The following is a 19,591-nucleotide window of genomic DNA, read 5'->3' as shown; positions in this document are numbered from 1 at the left end:
ATTAATATGTGAACAGAGCCACCCCCAGGCCATCCTGTCAGGTGAACTATGTATATCTTCTCCTTCCTCTGCATTCTGCTGCCCTCTTCCTGCCAGGTGCTCCCTGTGGGTCATTACAAATTTCTAGTCTTATCTTCCATCACTTTCTTGGCAGAAAACCTATTCTCCAAAAAGGTCAATCCACTCAGTATTTCACAATCCCTCCTCATAGCGACTTGACTCCACACCTCAATGTGAACCATTCCTGTCACCTTCAACATCTTCCTCTTGCCTTACTACCTATGCAGATTTCACCCATCCTGCAAGCCCCACTTTTTCTGTGGAGTCTCCACCCCCATCATAGTAGAGTTCGGTAATGCTGCATAGCTGTAGCATTCATGCAAATGCTATGTCTTCTGTCCTCATGTTTGCCCTGATGGAATGAAACCATGCTTTATATTTCAAAGGACAGGTGATTTTGGCCAAAAATATGGGCCTACCTTGTTAAAATTCCTACCTATTCCTTTACCTCTCTCCTCCACTTTCCTGGGTGGGGTCCTCCCATGAAGTTTTCACATCTTGCTTATAGCCTTTCATTTTGGTTAGTTTGTGTTTAGACATTTCTTATGTCCCTGACAATAAAACAAGCTTCTTGAGAGCAGGGCTATGTCCTATACTAGATGACTCAACCACCAAGATGAGAAATATCATACATATGCCAAGAAACAGGAGGGCACTCGGTAGACATCTGTTTAATGAAGGCAACAGAGTGGTCTAGAGTTCAAAGACATGGAATCAAAATATCACTGTGCTCCTTACTAGCAGCAGCAGTGCAACCTTGGCTTTGTTGTTTACCCTCCACCAATCTCAGCTGGTACATCTGTGACATGCAGTATCATCAGCTGCTTTCAGTATTGTTTTTGGTATTGTCCGGGTTATAGTGTCACCAGCAGTCTCCTTTCATCCATAACCTGAAGAATGGCCATGTCTGTGGTGAGAGACAACTTTTTATTTATGAAATCTTTACTGTCCCACTATACTCTCTGCAGAAATTCACTGACTCTTATCACTATATTTTTCTGAAGTTTGTCTTCCAAACTCATAAAAAGAAAAGTATGGGAAGGTAATAAAAATAAAAGGAAGGGAAACATTTATAATATATATGTTCACTCCTAAAAACCCAAACAAATGATACTGCAAAGGTCTTTACTGTCAAATATCACTTTGTAATCATTGATGGGCACCCCAACTCAATTATGAACAATACCCTGGGTTCTGGAGACGATTTTATGGTTCACTGCAGTCTCGGTCAAAGTCTTTAACCCATGACATTCGCGTCAGTGAAAAGGTTCAAAACCACGTTCAGTCATTTCAAACCTAATAACATCTGCTTGCTTTGTGCTATTGGAGTGTTTCTGCAGCATAAAGGTACACTCAAAAGGGATGTGGGCGGCCAAGTGGCAGTCCTCTGGGATGCTAATATTCACATGCCTGAGTGACTCTCTGACTCTCATATGCCAAAACAATTAAAGAAGCAGGGACTAAAAATTGTTAGAATTTTTTTTCTCTCTAAGCCATTGCCCACAGTTCCTATGCATAATTTGTTTTCCATTATACAGACTCTAACATCTTGTTTACCACCACGCAGATGGAGTGTTTCTATTCAGAAAAGTTTCTGAGTTTCTATGAATTGATTACGAGTGGGATTACAGAATATAAAGAGTAGTAACTATTCAGTGTGTGTGACAAATGCTCATGCCCAGGAGGTGAACTTACTCCAGAGCTCTCATTCATCTAAACATTACCGAGTTATTGAGCAAATGTGATATCCCAGGCAGTGTTCTAGGCATTGGGAGTAGCTCAATTGCTTTGCTTCAGGATCCTCTATATTGTCTTTTATATTTGCAATTCTTAATTAAGATGATCTGATTAACAAATCAAAAGGGAACACATTGCCCCTTCTAATAATCAATCTGAACTTAAGGAAAGGAGTTTAAAATCAACCTCGCAACAGTGTGATATGGCCAAATGAACTTCCTGCACATGGTTGTTGAAGGTGTTCTATTAGAGCGCCTCTCCATCATTCTCTAACCCTCCCCAACTTTCAAGATGTCAACTATATTATCTTAGCTAAAATCAGTTAGTCATAGCCTCTATGCCATAAACGCATAGTTGATTTAGCCCTTTTAAACTTTCATTTCACTATTTTTTGCCATCCTCCTCCTCCTTGGAAAATGTTCTTCCTACTCTGTCTCTGCCAAATTGAGACTTTTTCTCAAATTCAAGCAACAGATTTATTTCTCCTATGAAATCCTTCTATACATAGTTTTAGTTAGAATGTTCACTTGAATAAAAGACATTCCAATCTCAAACAATAGCTAGATTATTCTAAACTATAAATGTAAATATGCATTTACTATGCACCTTACACAGAATAGCTGTGTAATTAATATCTGATGAATGCATAAAATTTCCTTTATTTTTTCATCTCTCTACATGAAGATCTTTCCAGTGTACTATCATTCTATATTAGTGTACATTTTGGAACACCAACAGTTTTGCTAAGAGAAACCAATTATACAAAGTTATAAAGACCATTAGCAGTACTGGAAAAATTGTGTGGGCTTTGAGGAAAGACAAAATAAAGATTTAGTCATTTAGCAGTGTGAGCCACTTCAAAGGGGTTTGATTTTTAGAAGTTAGTCCTGAAGAATATAGACTAAGACTAATATAACAGATGCTAGACAAAGCTAGTCCCGGTTTCCCCAGGAAAATACACACACACACACACGCGCGCACAACAATGACTGGTCAACCCATAAATTGGTGTCTTTTGTCTAGGAATTTCAGTGGTAGACAGATCAGGGAAATTCACACAGAGGAAAAATTCCAACTTAGCCAACCAACAGACATGATCAGCAGAGCAGTTACCATTCTAAACTGGCCTCCCAGAGGTCTCCTTGGCCAGAAATGGTGGAGACCAGCAGAAACTTCTCGAATTATGCCAGAATCCTGGGATTGACCTGGAACAGAACCATCGGGAGGCTGGAACAGAAGCTGTTTGTTCATTTGCCAACATTTACCTCAGCATGAAACTGCCAAATAAAAAGTGCCAACAAATTTTTAAGAGAATTACCCTTAGCTACACAAGGGTCAGAAAGAAGGCTGAGCAGAGTCAAATGCACATATTTATAGCGCCCTCTTCTGAGTATTGAATCTTGCCTAATGTCTGACAGTAAAAAATATCATTTCACCAGTTTTGTGTCATAATCAACCCCAGGATAAGACCTTAAATCAGACCGTGAAAATCAGCTCAGATTTTTTCTCACATAGGCCCAGAAATGATGAGAAATGTAAATGTTAAAAGGGAATAGAGCTCTTTGCAGGACCTAAATCCAGAAAACAAAGGGGTAAATATATACCTTAACTTAGCTTTACGTTCCTTTCAACTGAATGTCCTATTAAAATAATGTAAAGAATAATGACCTGGTTATTGGCCCCAAAATATAGTTTTCTATGAAAATGTATCTCAGAATGAGGTCACTTGGGATAGTGGCTCACAATTGGGTGCTTAAGGGATTTCAGTAAAGATGCCTTTTTTACTGCATTGCAATAAAAATTTACAAGTTAATCCAATGCCATGAAATTTTTCCTTGATAATCTATGCAGCTAACAGCGCATGGTCGAGTAGCTGTTGAAATTCACAACTTCAAAGCAGGGGAAGTTTGCCGACAGGTATGACACAGAACATCTTGGGAGGAAAACACCCTTGGAAGTATTTTTTTTTTCATCATATTCTCAACGTCCTTATTCCCACCTATATGTGCAGCCCCAGGAACTGCCGGTTCTTCAGCAATGACATACAATCCGTTAGCTTCAAACACCAGAGAAGCCGAATGGGAGCCGTCTTTGGACTCTGCTGCATTATCTGTCTGCTGCGTGACTCTCAATACATGCCTTCTTGGGTCCCCTGACTCAGCCATCCCCTGTGAAGCATGCCTGCTTCACCATATATCGGCAGTGAATCAGCAAGGCTGGGTTCAGGAATTCTGCTCAAGTACCTTCATTGTTGACCTTCACCAATACTATGCTACTCGGCCCTTAACTGTAAAAGAGACCAGGAAAAAAAGCAGTAGGTCCTTGGTAGTCTAATTACATTGTTATTTCAGCACGTTCTGTTCTTTTCCATATTTTGCTTTTATCTTTCACTCTTATTAAACTTAATCATCTAACACCGTATCTGATTTTTTAAATTCTATATATACATACCAAAAAAAGGAGCTGGGCGGGGGGGGGGGGGGGGGGTCAGACACATAAAAGTGTGATATCTCCAGCCAGAGCCAAATTCCTAAAGGGTTAGCCCATTCAATGGCCAAGCAAAATAAGACACAATCAGCACTAACTTCATTTTCAAAAGTTCCCACGTGCAGGTTTATAAGTGCCCAGAGGGATGAGTTACCCTCAATTGTGTCTTGTTTAATTTGGCTATTGAAAGGACTAACCCTTTTCTAACTTGGCTCTGGCTGTAGATATCACACCTCTGCATGTCTGAACTTGATTCTTAACTTGGCTTTTTCAGCGCACGTTAAATGTTTCTGATTTGGTATCACTCTAAAGGAATTTGTAAGTGGTTTCTTTGCACTAATGTCTGGACGGATTGGGGTCAGGTATGACTGGTGGGCTTCTACTATTAAATTATTTCACACCCCTTCACCCTCACCTAATGGCTATAACCTCAGAGTTCATCTTCAGTGTGGGAGGCCAAAATATTCTGAGATCTAGCACCAGAGAAGTTAGATCTATATGTTGCAATTACAGCAAACCAAAAATGATATATTGCTTTGTTGAATATACATGTTGTCTTAGCCAAGAGCTTCTCATTAACACTTTTTACTTGGAAAAATAATGAGGGAATTGCCTAATCCATTAGATAGTCTGCAGAGATTAAGTCCTTATTTCTGTCCATTTCTTCATTTATTAAGTGGATAGACTACTATTTATCGCAGAATTACCTAGTTTATGATTTAGTGGAAAGAATCTCAGTTGGAATTAACTCTAATATCCTTCATGGAAACTCATTTTATTTATTTTTCCCCCTGAAAATGAATAAAATTGATCTAATAGAGATACATAAACACAACGAGATAACCTAAATTAGAATGGGTGAGAAAGAAGAAAACTCAAGTAAAGATTCATAAAATGGAGTAAGGAATGAGTAGATAGACCATGAATCTTAAGAGTCACAGAACAGCATTACATTCCTGACTTACTGGCTTTCTAATCAGTGGTAAGTCATTTAACCTCACTGAGCTTCAATCTTCTTACATGTAAAATAGAAATTACAATAATTCCTACCTGCCTGAGTTTTTGAGAGAATCACATAAGACTGTAGGTATAAAAGTATCCTGCATAGTATAAATCCCCATAAGATATTTTACTACCATTACAAAAGAACTAGAGAATGAATAAGTGCTAAATTATGGTATGAATATAAGAGTTCAGAGCAAAAAGGTATTGTATGAATTGTAGAAGATTATAAAGTGTTCTTGGGGCAGGTGCAACTTGAGATAGACCTTGAAGGATGTGTCCAATTTGAGAAAGTGCAAGGGAAAAAGAAAGTCTTCTGGATAAGAGAAGTAGGAAGGGGTTGGGGGAGGGAGAGGGCTGGTCAGCAGCAGACACAGCAGTATACAGGTAAAGGCACCGGGTCTGGGATTGGGGTGCTGGGAGTGAAGAAACTGAAGGTGAAGGTACACCTCAGAAGAAGCAGAAGTGAGGCTGAGGAGACTGAAGGACCCCTACCAAGGACTGAATGTTGGCATCCTCCCAAAATTCTTATGTTGAAACCCTAACTCTCAATGTGATGGTATTTGGACATGGAGTCTTTGGGAGGTAGGTAAGGTCAAATGAGGCCAAGAGGGTAGGCTCCTGGTCTGATAGCACTAGTGCCTTTATAAGAAGAGACAGACACCAGAGAGTTTGCTCTCTGCCCATGTGAAACAAAGATGTCATGTGAGCACTCAGAGAAAGAGGACCACCTCTAAGCCAACAGAAGAGACCTCAAAATAAAACCTCTCTTGCTGGAGCCTTCTTCTTGGACTTGCAGCCCCCAGAACTCTGAACAGAAGCTCTGTCATTTAAGCTGCCCAGCTTATAGTATTTCGCTGTGGCAGCCGATGCTGACTAAAACAATCTCCAAACATGGAAAGCCTCAAAAATTAGAGAGGTATGGCTGTAGTTTCCTAAAGGGAGTAGCAAAATGAAAGGAGTGTCTTTGGAATATTATCTTGGTAATGGTGTGCAGAGTGGACAGAAAGAAGGAATGGGGCTAAAAACAGAGGCAAGCCAGGAACCTGTTTCTACAATCCATATACAGTGTGATAAAAACAATGACTAGAAACAACACAGAGATGAAGAGGGTGAATCCAATGGACAATTTCTAAGGCCTGCACAAAAGTATCCAGTGATAGGGAATAAAAGGAAAGAAGAGTAGGCTTGAATCCTAAATTTGGCTCCTGTCTTCATATTTTATTAAAAATGAATAAGGGGCTTGGAGTAAGCAGGTTGAATTGCTCAAAATAAGAAACTCAAGCATTATTATGATAATCATCATCTTCTTCAATATTATATGGAACACTAAAGTCTTTACTCATATGACCATAGATTGGGAAGCTAGAACTACACTCAATTTGGCTTAATTCGAAGTCCTATCTCTAACATCAGAGTTACATGCTACATGCCCATATTTCTACATCTAATAAAATAAGAATATCCAAACACTCCCTTCTTTATCTCCCAAGTTTATTTGTAAGTGAGACAACATTTGTGAATAATTGGAGCCCTGCAAAAATATTATCACGCAAACATAAAAATTATTATGCTGAGACACATAACCATTATGAATAAGTATTCATGGTCCAGTGAAGCAACTAACCTTTAAAACTTAAGCATTTTTTATCAGGAACCTTAAGAATCAGGACTCAGAATTTCATTATTGGGCTATTCAAAGAATAAACTTAAAGTTTAGATATTTAAAGCCTAAAAGTTTCCTGCTTTCTTTCTGAGTCTGTGTTTTTGTTATAGTCATTCAAAATATTACTGAGATGTAAGCAGAAGAAAATGTTATATTTATCAGGACAAAGAAATTACATGATCATTTCTTCATTACTAAAAAAATCAGTGAAGTATTTATTCTTATATATGTATATATACATATGCATATATATATATACACATATGTACATATACACATACATATAGTAGATATACAAAATCTAACTCAAAACAGAACTAGAAAAAAAGAACAGAACTAGAAATAATGTTACAGGTCATCTAGTGTAGTGCTTTTAGTTGACAGATAAAACCATTGAGACCTAAGTTTATAAATTCATACTTCACCAAAGAAAAGAACTGAGGCAAGAGAGTTAAAGGAATTTTGCGAGGCCATCTCTTGGGTAAGTGGCAGAGCTCAGACTAAAAGCACGAGTCCAAGTTTCAGAACTTGTCCTTTCTAATGCCTTAACATATAATCTTTTCATCATGTTGTGCTGCCTTCCTGTTTTCTTCCCAGCCTATAATCCTAGATGTGACATTAGGAACCCAAAGCCACCCCAGAAGACCTGGAGGCCACCCTGGGCTTAAAAATTCCCAAGAATCTCCAGGTCAATGACCTGTCCAAGAGAGCCAGCTGGTTTGGAGATCCAAACTCATCTAGAACCAAGTCTTCACAAATAAGATTTCTCATGCAGTTACTGAGTTGACATCAAAAGCAGAGCTGAAACTAAAGTCCAGAACCAATATATAACTCATTATTTCCTCCAATCTGCCCCTTCCTCTGACCTGCCTCAGAAGGTAAAATTGGAAGCACAGCGAAGCTTGCTTCTTAGCCCTCAGAACGCTCCTCTGTGTCCCCTCCCAAGCACCCAGGACCTCCTTGTTGCAGATGCCCTCAGGTCTACCCTCTGCAGCTGCCATGCGTGCAGCCCTAACCTCACTTGACATCAGAGACTTCATTTCTCACATCTCCTTTCTTGGGTTCCAAGTGCGACAACCTAATCATTTAAAAGACAGGATTTCCCAAACTGTATTTCTCTGAACAAACAAATAAAAGGCTCCTCAAGTTCTAGGAAGTTTTGGAAATTTTGTTGACTATATTGCTTTCTTGGGGATTCACTTTACACATATTAAAGCCTTTGGGAAATTTATAGCTTTAAAAAAAGAAGAAGAAAAAGATGTGGAGAAGGAGGAAGAAAAGGAGAAAGAGGAGGAAGAGGAAGAGGAGGGGAGGGTAAAAGCAGAGGTGGAGGAGGAGGAGAAGCAGAGAAAAATAATTTGTTCCTATTTAACCCAGTTTGCAAAGCTTATCCAACCATAGACTCCTTTGTTTACACATATTTCTCAGAGACAATAGTCTGTGAGATACAAATTTTAGAAAAATTTGCATTAAGGTCTTTGTGCCTGTTGGATTAGTGTGCTGTTTGTCTCTGCTAACATTTTGTAATTTAACTTGAACTTCCTAGAAATATACCTTAACCCAAGAAAACATTCCCTGGAGGGAGATCTTATGCAACTGACAGTCCCTTGGGGGAGCAGTGAATGGCAGAGCCTTTCCAGCCCCAGAAAATGTCATCAGGAAATGCAGCCAGCCTCACACAGATCCCTGCAGCCCTTCCATGCCTGGTCCCATGGTGAACACCTATCAGGGAGTCAGGAGTCATGGTGGCAGAGCCTTTTTTTTAAATCACATTTTTCCACATAAAAGCATATGGATATAAAATCCCTGAGGAGAAAATTGAAACGATACGGTTTATCACACAGTTTTCTTTCTGCAGCGTTTATTGAAAAAGGCATTATCACATGGAATCCTTTTGAATTGCATTTTGATTTTGTAATTTTATTTATTCATGGTTTTCTGATGTTAAAGTGTTGTGCGAGCTTAAAATTCTATTTCAGATCCACCTAATTGTGTTTGAAAAGATCTGTGAAAACAGTCCCTACCGTGTGAATTATCTGTGTTGTCTGGACTCTGGGTAACAGCCTGCACAGTTTCCTGCAGGACTCAGCCCCACAGGCAGGTTTTTTCTTACCACCACATCCTCTCCACAACTTGCTCAAACTGAGCCACATAAAGCCTGATGGGCACAACCCCCAGGAGGACTTGTTCCCCTTCACTTATGCTCAGCTACCTATTTGGAAATGATACTGCTTCTGATGTTTTCTTTATAATCAATGCTGGGTGAAGAAAGGCCTATGCTAGCCTGTTCTATTTCTCCTCTTCCTGTTTATTGTCTATGGGCCTAACCCAACAGTTACTCCATCTATTACTGCATCTACTCCTGCAGCTTCAGTGGTAGACAAGCTAGAGCATAAATAGAGGTGACTTTCCTTTAAAGCAGCCTCATTTGAAGCACCAATGGGAAAGGAGAGTGGCAGTGGCTTTCTATTTGCTTCTTTCTAAGTCACCTAACACCCATTCATTCATCAAAAAGAAATATCAAGATCCCACTTGGTGTATGATGAGGGCATATGACAAATCACAACCCATGGTTACTTCTCACACAGACTTTTCAATGTAGTTGGGTACATAGCCTTATCACAAATGAAATGTTAATAATGACACAGTTGCAAAACCATAATGAAAGCAATGTCTCAGGATGATATTTTATTAAACACAATTAAAAATGCATTTTTTAAAAAGAAGCATTATTTAGCTCCTACTATGTGCCAAGCAATAAGCTTGGGGCTTATTGAATGAGGTGTCAAGGTGCTCACTTAGAGTCTAGGGAAAGAGTGAAAAAAATTAACCAGCACCTACAAGACAGTGGGACAGGATGTGAGGGCAACCTGGCTATGACATATGTCATTCTATTGATCACCAGGGTTGATTCAGCTGTTCTGGCCAGCTAAGCAGGTGTCCCCTTCCTCCCTCACCACTCCATGTACATTCTTCTCAAGGCTGCATGGTCAGTCAAAGAGGACATTTCCTGATAGAAGATGACCATTCTTTGGTCAAGAGTATATGAGTAGCTGTGCTCCCTTGCTAGAACCTTCAAACAAGCTCTCAATGTCCATTTGTAGGAGAATGTAGAGCAGTCAAGCTTCCAAGACTCCAGACATACCCAAATGATGTGCTGTATGTAGCAATCTGCCTTTCTTAAAAACAAAAACAAACAAACAAAAAACAGTGGGACAAATCCTCTGAAAGAAGTACTTCAAGAGTGCTATAGGAAAATAGGAATTCTAGCCAAGGAGAGTCTAGAAAATAAGAAAGACACCGTGCGGTGAGTTTTGAAGACAAGAGGAATTTGGCCAGGGGGTTAAAAGAGAGAAAAGCATTTAAGGCAGAGGGGGCAGGTGGGGAAAAGGCTCAGATATGAGGGAGAAAATACTGAGCCCAGTGAACTGAGTTCATTGGCCATAGACAGAGCCATCTGCTACACACTAGGTATCAGGTAACAATGACAAGACAATGCAGTAGTCCAGCTACAGAGGGTCTGAAATCTGGACTTTGTCCCTAAGGTAGTGGAGATCATGGTAGCATTTCAAACAAAGAAATTATACCATTTAATCTGAGTATGACAAATATTACTGCAGCAGCAATACAGGAGGAATTCAAGAAAGACGTAGCATGAAAACAGAAGTAGTGAGGAATGTATGGTAACCTCCAAACTTGTGGCTTCAGTGAATGAAGCAGTGATGGCTCCATTCACTGGAGGAGAATATGTTTGAGGAGAAATGAGTTTTGTGATTGAGTCTAGACTGAATGAATTCAGATTTCCCATGGGATATTCAAGTAGAAGTGTTCAGTAGGGCATCAAGGTTATAGAAATAGGCTGAAGATAAATTTGAGTATTTTCTGGATGTAGGTGGCAAATGGAAGCCATGAGAACATGAGTTTGTCAAATGGTGCCAGATCATCCAAAGGAGATCATGAAGAAGAAGGGAGCAGAAAGATGCAGGAGCAGTTCTAGGCAACTCTGACATCAACTAGGTGGATAGAAGACAGGAAATGCAAAAGTACAAAAGACAGCTGAAGAAACAAGTTTAAAAAAAAAAAAAAAGACGTTAGGGAAGCAGCCCCCTCACATTGCTAGCCTATGTGAAAGGGGGATTCCTCACACATCTGCCAGGACCTTCAAAACCTTCAAAGGACTACATATATCTTTTGCTCTGATTGCTCTGATTTTCTTTTCTTTTTTCTTTTTTCTTTTTTTTTTTTCTTTTTTTTTTTTTTTTGCTAGCTTGGTAGTAAATAAACGTGAAAGCAATCTGATTCATCATCTTATCTACCTGCAATGGGGAAATATTTCTGTGGTCTCTCTGGCCCATTTAGCTACCACTTTTATTTTACAGATAAGGAAAAGGAGGTTCCAAAAAAAAAAAAGGAAAAGGAGGTTCAGAGGTTGATACCTGGCTACATGTACAGGTAACAAGAATTAGCCCAACCCTAAACTCTCACCTACCTTCAAATCCAATCAATCATTGTTCACTGGTTCTGATGACATTTCTCCATTTGCTCTTTCTTTGTCCTTTCAAATTCTTTCTTCCAAATGAATCCAAGTTAAAACTGGAGACTCTTTACAAAATTTGACCTTGCTGACCACAGCAAAGAAAATGGGAATAAATGGGAATCTCATTGCACATTCTAAAAAATAGTTTATAAAAAACAGAAATCATTAAAGAGGTTTAGTCGTTTTCACTGTGTGAATGCTCAGTGCTTCTGTCCTGTTTCCCCTTCTGCTATTTGGGAAAAAAAAATGAATGAATGAATGAATGAAAACTTTGACAAATTTCAGTCAGGAAATAACTGCCTTAAGAATACCATTGATCACAGTTTAATGTGAAAGGAACCTGAAGGGAAAATAAAAATCAATCTAGGTGAACATATATAAATGGTCTGCAAATAATATGCTAATAGAATTTTCATTACTATGTAACATATCCAGAAATTAGTCCCAGGAAAACCCTAAAACACAACTGGTCTAAGGTTTAATATTTTATAAGTCAAAACCATGGTAATCTCAAGCAAAATGTACTGAGAATGGGATGCTGCATAAGACCAGTTTGGAATAGGAAGCCTATTTTTGCTTAATCCAGAAGAATAACTTTTTTTAAAGGTTTCAGAATGTATCTCCAGTGATTTAAATTACTATGCTGCAATGAGGAAAGAAATTAGGTCAAAACTCATTATCAAGTGGCATTTCCACAAGCAGCAAGGGAATACACTGTTTCCTATCAGACATTACATCCAGAGTCTGGGTAGATTTCTTTCCTGAACCAGAGCCTAAAAAACTACTTCATTTCCTCACCTTTTCCCAGTATTTTTAAGTATCCGAGTTCCAACAGTGACTGCAAATAGTAGACAAACTATTCCAATTCCCTGGGCTATCCAACTTTTTTGAAAAGCAACTTGTAAATTGAACTTGCTTCAGTTTCTTCCTGTCAACCAATAATGGTCAACCATCCCCGTTCTTATGGACAGAGAAAAACTATCACAGTCAAAAATCATTTACTTTTTCTTTTTGATTCAGAATAAATCATTTTGGGCACAACTTTGCTTCCATTGCTCCCTCTCTGGAGGATCGTTATTATGGAGTTTCGTACCCTGGGCTTGAATTATCAGCTTTGGTTTTTGCTTTAGGGCCATAACTGTAAGTTACTGAGAGCATTAATTGTGTTGTTCTTTGTTCCACTGGCATCATTCTTCCGAGAACTCTAAGCTATACTGTTCAGTGTTTTAGTTCTTGAATCCTCACAGCCCTGGAAAATAGAAATTCTATAATGGCTAATCTACTTTTTAAAAATATGTGCAGCATTCTACCCAATGACATAAGATGCTTCCCTATTTATAACTTTATAATAAGCAAATGAGAATCATAGTCTATTCCTGATTAGAATAACAGACTCAGTTACCCATTTTCCTACTCAAATATCTTTAATCAAATTAGGGTTCTTCAGGACAGCATTTGGTGACTACGCATTGCATGATCAAATCCCTCTGGAAAATGGAGAACAGACAAACTCATTGCCAGAGATCTCAAGGAAAATAATTAGAATGAAGTGGTAGGAGGGAAATGAGATGGTAAGTGATAGAATTAAGGAGAAAGAGAAGCAAGAGAATGCAGTAGGCTTTTTTTCCAGGGGAAGAAAAAAAATGGGGATCATTTGCAGGGATACTGTGCTCAAGGGAATTTTTATTTTTTACTTTTTATTTTGAAATAATCATGGACTCACAAGAATTTATAACACAGTGTATGGGAAGGTCCCATATATATTTTCCCCAATTTCCCCCAATAGTGACATCTTGTATAACTATGTACAATGGTCAGTATAAGGAAATGGTCCTTAAGCCTTTACCAGAACAGATATTTTATATAATTTATTGGATGGGTGGGTGGATGGATGGATGGATGGATGGATAGAGGAGATGTGAGTGGATAATATATCTTAGATGAATTGAGAAAAAGTAGTTCCTACAAGAACTCCATTATTACCAACAGCAACAAAGTGAAGAAATAATCTATGTAAAATGACCCCATATTATTTATGACACTGTATTTGCTACATATCTCCTACTCTATCTTAACCTATAAACCCTCTTACCAATTAAGCCACCTAACTGATAACTTGGTGAGAATATTATGATTTGTTACAACTTTTTATGTAAAGACATTTACTTCTTTCTATCTTTATATGACATTCCTAATGGCATCTCATCAAAATATTCCTTTTAGTGGACCCCAACAGTACAGCCAAATCACTTAAGAATGTGATATTCAAGATTAAAATTTTCAAAATGAATTATATGTTCTATAACTTCAAGAGTAAAAACAAGGTATATTTCCTTATTTACTGCTATTTTAGGATGACCTCTAAAAATCCACTTTGAAATGACTACTACAGAATCACATGGTCATTCATTTCTTCAACCATTACTTGAGTGCATACTCTGTGCCAGGCACCATGATAGATGACTCCTGTTTTCAAATACTTCATAATCTACTAAGGAGACAGACCCACAAACAATGAAAATGTGATGCGTGGGACTATAGGGAGGTGTGCAAGCACAGTGGAGACATAATAGAAGGACACCTCAATCTGCTTCAGGATGTTAGGAAGAGATTAATAGGAAGAAGTCATGCTCGAAGTAATATTTGAAGGATGAGTTGTTTGCCATTCTCATTAGAAGGGCAAGAGAGTGCTTGAGAGAATAGTATGTGCAAATGTGCAAAAATGCAGAAATATGAGAGATCCTCATGTGTTCAGAGACAGCAGGAACTCAGGAGGAGAGAAAAGCTCAAGTGGCAGAAGAGGAAAATAGGTACATGGGGGAAAAGTGACAATGAGAGTCTTGTTTTCCTTGCAAAGAAATTTGGACTTGATTCCACAGACAGAATTGTGAGAAGAGGTGCACCGTTACTATATCTGCTTGTGATGAGCTGCTGCAAGTCCTAGCTCAGGCTCCTGACTCGAGAAAACTGCATCCGATCATCAGAGTCTACAGAATATCCAGTTTTTCTCTATAGAGATGTCAGCTGGCCATTACTTCAATAGCCATGGTGTCAGTGTGGTTGTCTTAACTACAAAGGTTAGTTGAAGACCCAAACGATCTAAGGTAAAATCCATCCCAATACTATTCTAATATTGTCACACTACAAAGGGTATGAAAACTTGTTTTTGTTTGAACAAATATTATGTGCTAAATAAGCTAAGTTTCTGAAATTGGGATATACAGTTGCATATAAGTATGGCATACCTTCCTGGTATGGCAATTTTGCTCAAAATTGTGTGGCAAAAATAAACATGCAGATATTTCTCAAAATCAACATGATATTTTAAGATTAAAAACCTGCAATTCAAACTCTTCCTCCAAACACCCATCCCAACCCCTGCTCCCAGGGGACAAAGTCATTCCTTGATACAGTTATGAGTTATGGGCAACAATGTGAAAGTCTGAAAATCCAGTGCTCCGTAAGTTATGTATGGGAAAGGATATTGCTCTTAAGAAAAAACATATTCAGGGCAGGGGGCAGTGCTTGTACATATTTTATTCTTTGCAGTGATTCAGCGTTAGTCTGTATATAAGTTAATACCAAACATTTAAAAACAGGAATAGTAGCATGTTGGATTTTTCTCCTCAACTGTTTAGCCTCTTTCAACAGCCCTGCCTATTTCTCAAGGTTATTTTAAGGATTAAATGAGGAAATGAAAGCACTTTGTAAACTGTAAAGTGCTACTCTGATGTAATGTTTCATTAACAAATTAATTTACAAATGGCTAGGACAAGGTGCCTTCTGAATGATGGTTTTGTTCCCATATGAACTAGAAAGAAAAAAAAAAAAAAAGCTCTGGTGTGGTCTACCAAGCAAAATGAAGGGCTGCGGCATTCTCTGATGTCATGGCACAGATGTGCAGAATTCTGATTGTCTACATCAGACAGTAGCAATCAGGCAGCGTGTGGAAACCCATCTGGTTCTCATATTGTCTGAACGAGGTGGTGAAGTGGAGGATTTTTTCTTAGCTGAATTTGAACAAATCCTCCTGAGCTTTTACCAAATGATTAAAGACAGTGCAAACTGTCCTCAACCTGGTCCCCATTCTTTGATGTACTCTGTCAGCAAACCCTAGGCTATCACATAAGACAAAAGCTGAAGTGGTGGATGTCAGAACAGTAATTCCAGAGTTCCTGAGTGTTTTTACTGAATTGTCACTGGTTCATTCAACTCAGAAGTTATACATGAGACATTGGAGGTGAACCAAACATAAACCAGACCTACCCAATTTTTAATGTTCTCAGCTGTGTATTTGTGGGAAATATATTTCTTGGAGGCTTGCCATGTCTTTGTTGAGTGCTGTGCCTGGGGTTTCTGCTTCATAGTTGGGGGCGGGGGTGCTGCTGGTGACAGAAATGCTGAAGCCAAACACAGAAGCCTAGCTAAAGAAAACAAACTTTCTCTCAAGAAGACGCACAATTAGCTCCATGTGTTAAAAGAAGGAAGTTATTAAATTTTTTAGTCTGGCATCCATGTCAGATGCAAAATATTTCACCTTAACCCTTTCTAAGTCCACAATTTGTTCTTATTAACAGATTATTCTGCAGGAGTAAAAAAGATGGGACACTGATGGCAAATGAAGAGATACGATGACATTTTAAAGGATTAATCCTGGTTCTTGGATGTTTACTGATTTCCACCAGGGTTATCCAAACCAAATCCAGAGATGTAAAAATAAATTCTTACACAGACCCTGAAATCTACCTGACCACTAATACATATGTCAGAACTTAGTCTACATGATAAAAGGGGGTTTTTCTTCTTTACTAAAAGGTGAGCCTGGCCAGTAGCTGAGGGAGCTAACATGGCCTTTATAAACATGAAATATGGTTAGGAAAATCTAATGACATTGAAAATGTTTCTCATTTAAGTAAATGAGGTGTCCTACATGAAGACTGATCTTATGAAACCCAATTGTTGAAATACCATATCCTCCAAGTTACCAAAACTTCAGACTGAGGTCAACTACCTGAGGACTCATCCAAATCAGGTAGAGATCCCCTTATCTTGGAATTCTATATACTTGCCAGATGTTCTAGAATTTAGTTTCCCACAATAGTTTATCTTGACATTATATTGGATGTACCAATTCCTACATTGGACATCTTTCTTACTTTTTTTTTAAGATTTTATTTACTTCTTTCACAGAGAGAGAGAGAGAGTAAATGAGTGTACAAGCAGGGGGAGCAGCAGGCAGAGAAAGAGGTAGAAGCAGGCTCCCCAGTGAACAGGGAGCCCTACGCAGAGCTCTATCCCAGGAACCTGAGATCATGACCTGAGCCGAAAGCAGACATTTAACCAACTGAGCCACTAAGGCACCCCTGGAGATCTTTCTTAAATCATCTATCTGATTTGTCCTGGTTTTTATGTGCATAAATGATCCTGATCAAGATGAATACTTGTGATTATACTATGGCTGCCTTAAAACTCTGCCCTTGCACTCACTATGCACAATCAGTATAACATCTATATTAAACTGAGCTTTGCACAAGGCTGACAAGGGAAAGAGATTAAACTTCTCAAGGAATAGATGTTGATGTTTATGTTTGGTCTAAACAAAATAGCCGCCTGAGAGGACACTTCCATTTCTCAACAGAACTAGGTCTATCACAAAGACTCGCTTGATCAGGTTTTATCAGTACTATTCTTGGGAATAAGAATAGCTAACGTGGGCAGCCCCGGTGGCACAGCGGTTTAGTGTGCCTGCAGCCCAGGGTGTGATCCTGGAGACCCGGGATCGAGTCCCACGTCGGGTTTCCTGTGTGGAGCCTGCTTCTCCCTCTGCCTGTGTCTCTGCCTCTCTCTGAATAAATAAGTCTTAAAAAAAAAAAAAAAAAAAAGAATAGCTAATGCCTTAGAAGATACTCTATCTTACAAAGCACTGTACATGTATATTTACTGCTGGAAAATCTTGTAAAGTGGGCATTTTTAAAATCTTCATTTCCCAGAGAAGAAAACTGGGTGCATATGAGGTGATGTGACTTGCCCAAGAACATACAAATCAGTAAGTGACAAAAGAGAGATTGACACTCAGATTTTTGTTCTAATCTCACAGGCTTTTCCACCACACCCATCTTTCTCTTTTTATATAAAGAGAAAGGTTCTACAAGTTGTGGAGTAAAGAAATTACAGGAATGGCCTTTTAAACTCAGACTTCGATGAAGAGCTTCAGTTGCATGAAGTGTTTCCTTGCTGTGAGGCAACTGATGACCCTGGTCTTTCTCATCAGTCAGATCACTTCTAGTTTGGCTATTTTCCACTGACAAGATCATCCTATCCTTTCTTATCACTCTCAAGAGACTCTAGCAGAAGAGCAGCAGGAGGAGAAAGAGGTAAGTGTTGTGGTTTCTGGTCCATAGATTTTGACCCCATCATTCACTTTGCTTCCCACACATTTAATCCCAGAGTCACTTAATATCATATTTTCTTCCTTAGGAAAGAACACTTGTTGATTAAATTTGCTCACATGATCATAAATGTAAAAGAGGAAGTCAAAATTGAACAATTAAGCTGCCTGCTTATCAGGAAGTCAACATCTTTCGACTAAAGAGCACTGACCAACATGACTCATACAGTGAGAATCCTTTTGGCCTCCCATTTCATAAAGAGAGGTGAAGAAACCAGATGCTGCCTGACATTCTATGGGCTTATCTCTAAGAACAGAGATAAGCAAGGAATATAAAGAGAGTGAGAATCCACTCCCAAATTCTTCACCCAGCTCTTCCCCCCATGAGATTGTCTGCAAGTTGGGAACTTCCCAGAGGTCTTCAACCAGAATTAGCAGGGAAAAAAAGAATGAAGTCTTGCCATATTGGATGCCTTCAAAACCAAGATCTTCTGAGACCTGCAATGGGCAAGAAAGGTCAAGTAAATGTCCCTCATGCAACCTGGGGTGTTTCTATGGCCCATTAGAGCTTCTAATGACCCTCATCCTCTTTACATCCAGGATCTATGACTCCAAGTCCTCATGAAGAGATTTTCAGTATCAGAAACAAATCATCAAGTGACTTCTTAAATAATATTAAACTTGGTCTTTACACCTGGCTTAAAGTAGACTGTCAGCATATGGCCACCCACAGATTATGTGCCAAATCATGCACTCATTACCGAGAAAAATGAGAATGAACTTACGAACATCTCACACACCTCAAAACAGATGCTTTCGAAAAACATGTCAGTCATGGTTCTAGAGAGATGCTGACCACTGGGCAGCATTTTGGAAATTGTTGAGTCTATTATTCCATGGTCAATTGTTTTGTTTCTATTTAATCCAATATTATTTCTTTGGTGTATATTATCCATTAAATCTATTCATATACTTCACCTGAGAATTTTGGCGGGCTGCTGAACAAAGTGTCCATTTGATGCTTAACAACCCTCTTATCTCAGATTTGGTAATTTGGTTTTAAACATCTGCACTATTTCAACACTCACTTTATATCTGCCCATAAACCGTAATGAGAAAAAAGCCTTGGCTTCGAAATTATCAACTGCACTAAGCCTGGAACACGGTACCTGCTCAATAAATAATACTGTTGAGTAGAAGTAAAATGAACTTCCAGGGCAAGATTTAGATCTTAGTAATTATAGAGAGGAGGCATAGACAAGCCTACCAACTACCTCAAGTGGGATTTCGAACCCTTTACTTTACTCAGCAGACGAGAGTTGCCCAACACAGACTCAGATGTGACAGATATTTCTGTCAGAATGCTCGTCAGACAAACAATACTCTCCTTCACCTCAAAATTTCACATTTCAATTCTCGACTTAGTAAGTCAGGTCTTTCTGGGAAGTATTTACAAAATCTTTTCTCAAATCAGAGGTCTCTTTCAATTATTTGCTTTTCTAACAGAAAGTTTACCCAAGGGAACACCCATACTTTTTTTTCTTTTGAAAGACTGGGAAAGTACATATGCTATTAAGAGAAAAAAAAAATCTCATTTGGGTGAAGGTTGAGGAGGCAGGCTGGGTGTTCTTGCCATCTCAACAAGAAGTATCCTTGTTTTTCTTTCCCTTTTTTCTTTTTGGGCTTAAAGTTCTGTGATATTATGAGAAACAAC

At 38.7% G+C, this 19,591-nt stretch overlaps 2 long non-coding RNA genes across 2 annotated transcripts; one reads left to right on the top strand and one right to left on the bottom strand.

Annotated features, from left to right (window-relative positions):
• Positions 1-252: 252 nt before the first annotated feature.
• Positions 253-13,506, bottom strand: LOC119865153. The gene is made up of 4 exons (XR_005376080.1): positions 11,442-13,506; positions 3,797-4,084; positions 2,911-3,002; positions 253-967 (listed from the first exon to the last, which is right to left on the bottom strand). It is a non-coding gene; the product is annotated as an uncharacterized LOC119865153 (long non-coding RNA).
• Positions 13,507-17,566: 4,060 nt separating this feature from the next.
• Positions 17,567-18,859, top strand: LOC119865152. The gene is made up of 2 exons (XR_005376079.1): positions 17,567-17,863; positions 17,967-18,859. It is a non-coding gene; the product is annotated as an uncharacterized LOC119865152 (long non-coding RNA).
• The last annotated feature ends 732 nt before the right edge of the window (positions 18,860-19,591 follow it).

The sequence above is a fragment of the Canis lupus genome, chromosome 22, assembly GCF_011100685.1.
Source record: "Canis lupus familiaris isolate Mischka breed German Shepherd chromosome 22, alternate assembly UU_Cfam_GSD_1.0, whole genome shotgun sequence".
Classification (NCBI taxonomy): domain Eukaryota; kingdom Metazoa; phylum Chordata; class Mammalia; order Carnivora; family Canidae; genus Canis; species Canis lupus.
The sequence above is the reverse complement of the archived record's forward strand: the minus strand, read 5'-3'. Positions and strand labels throughout refer to the sequence as shown.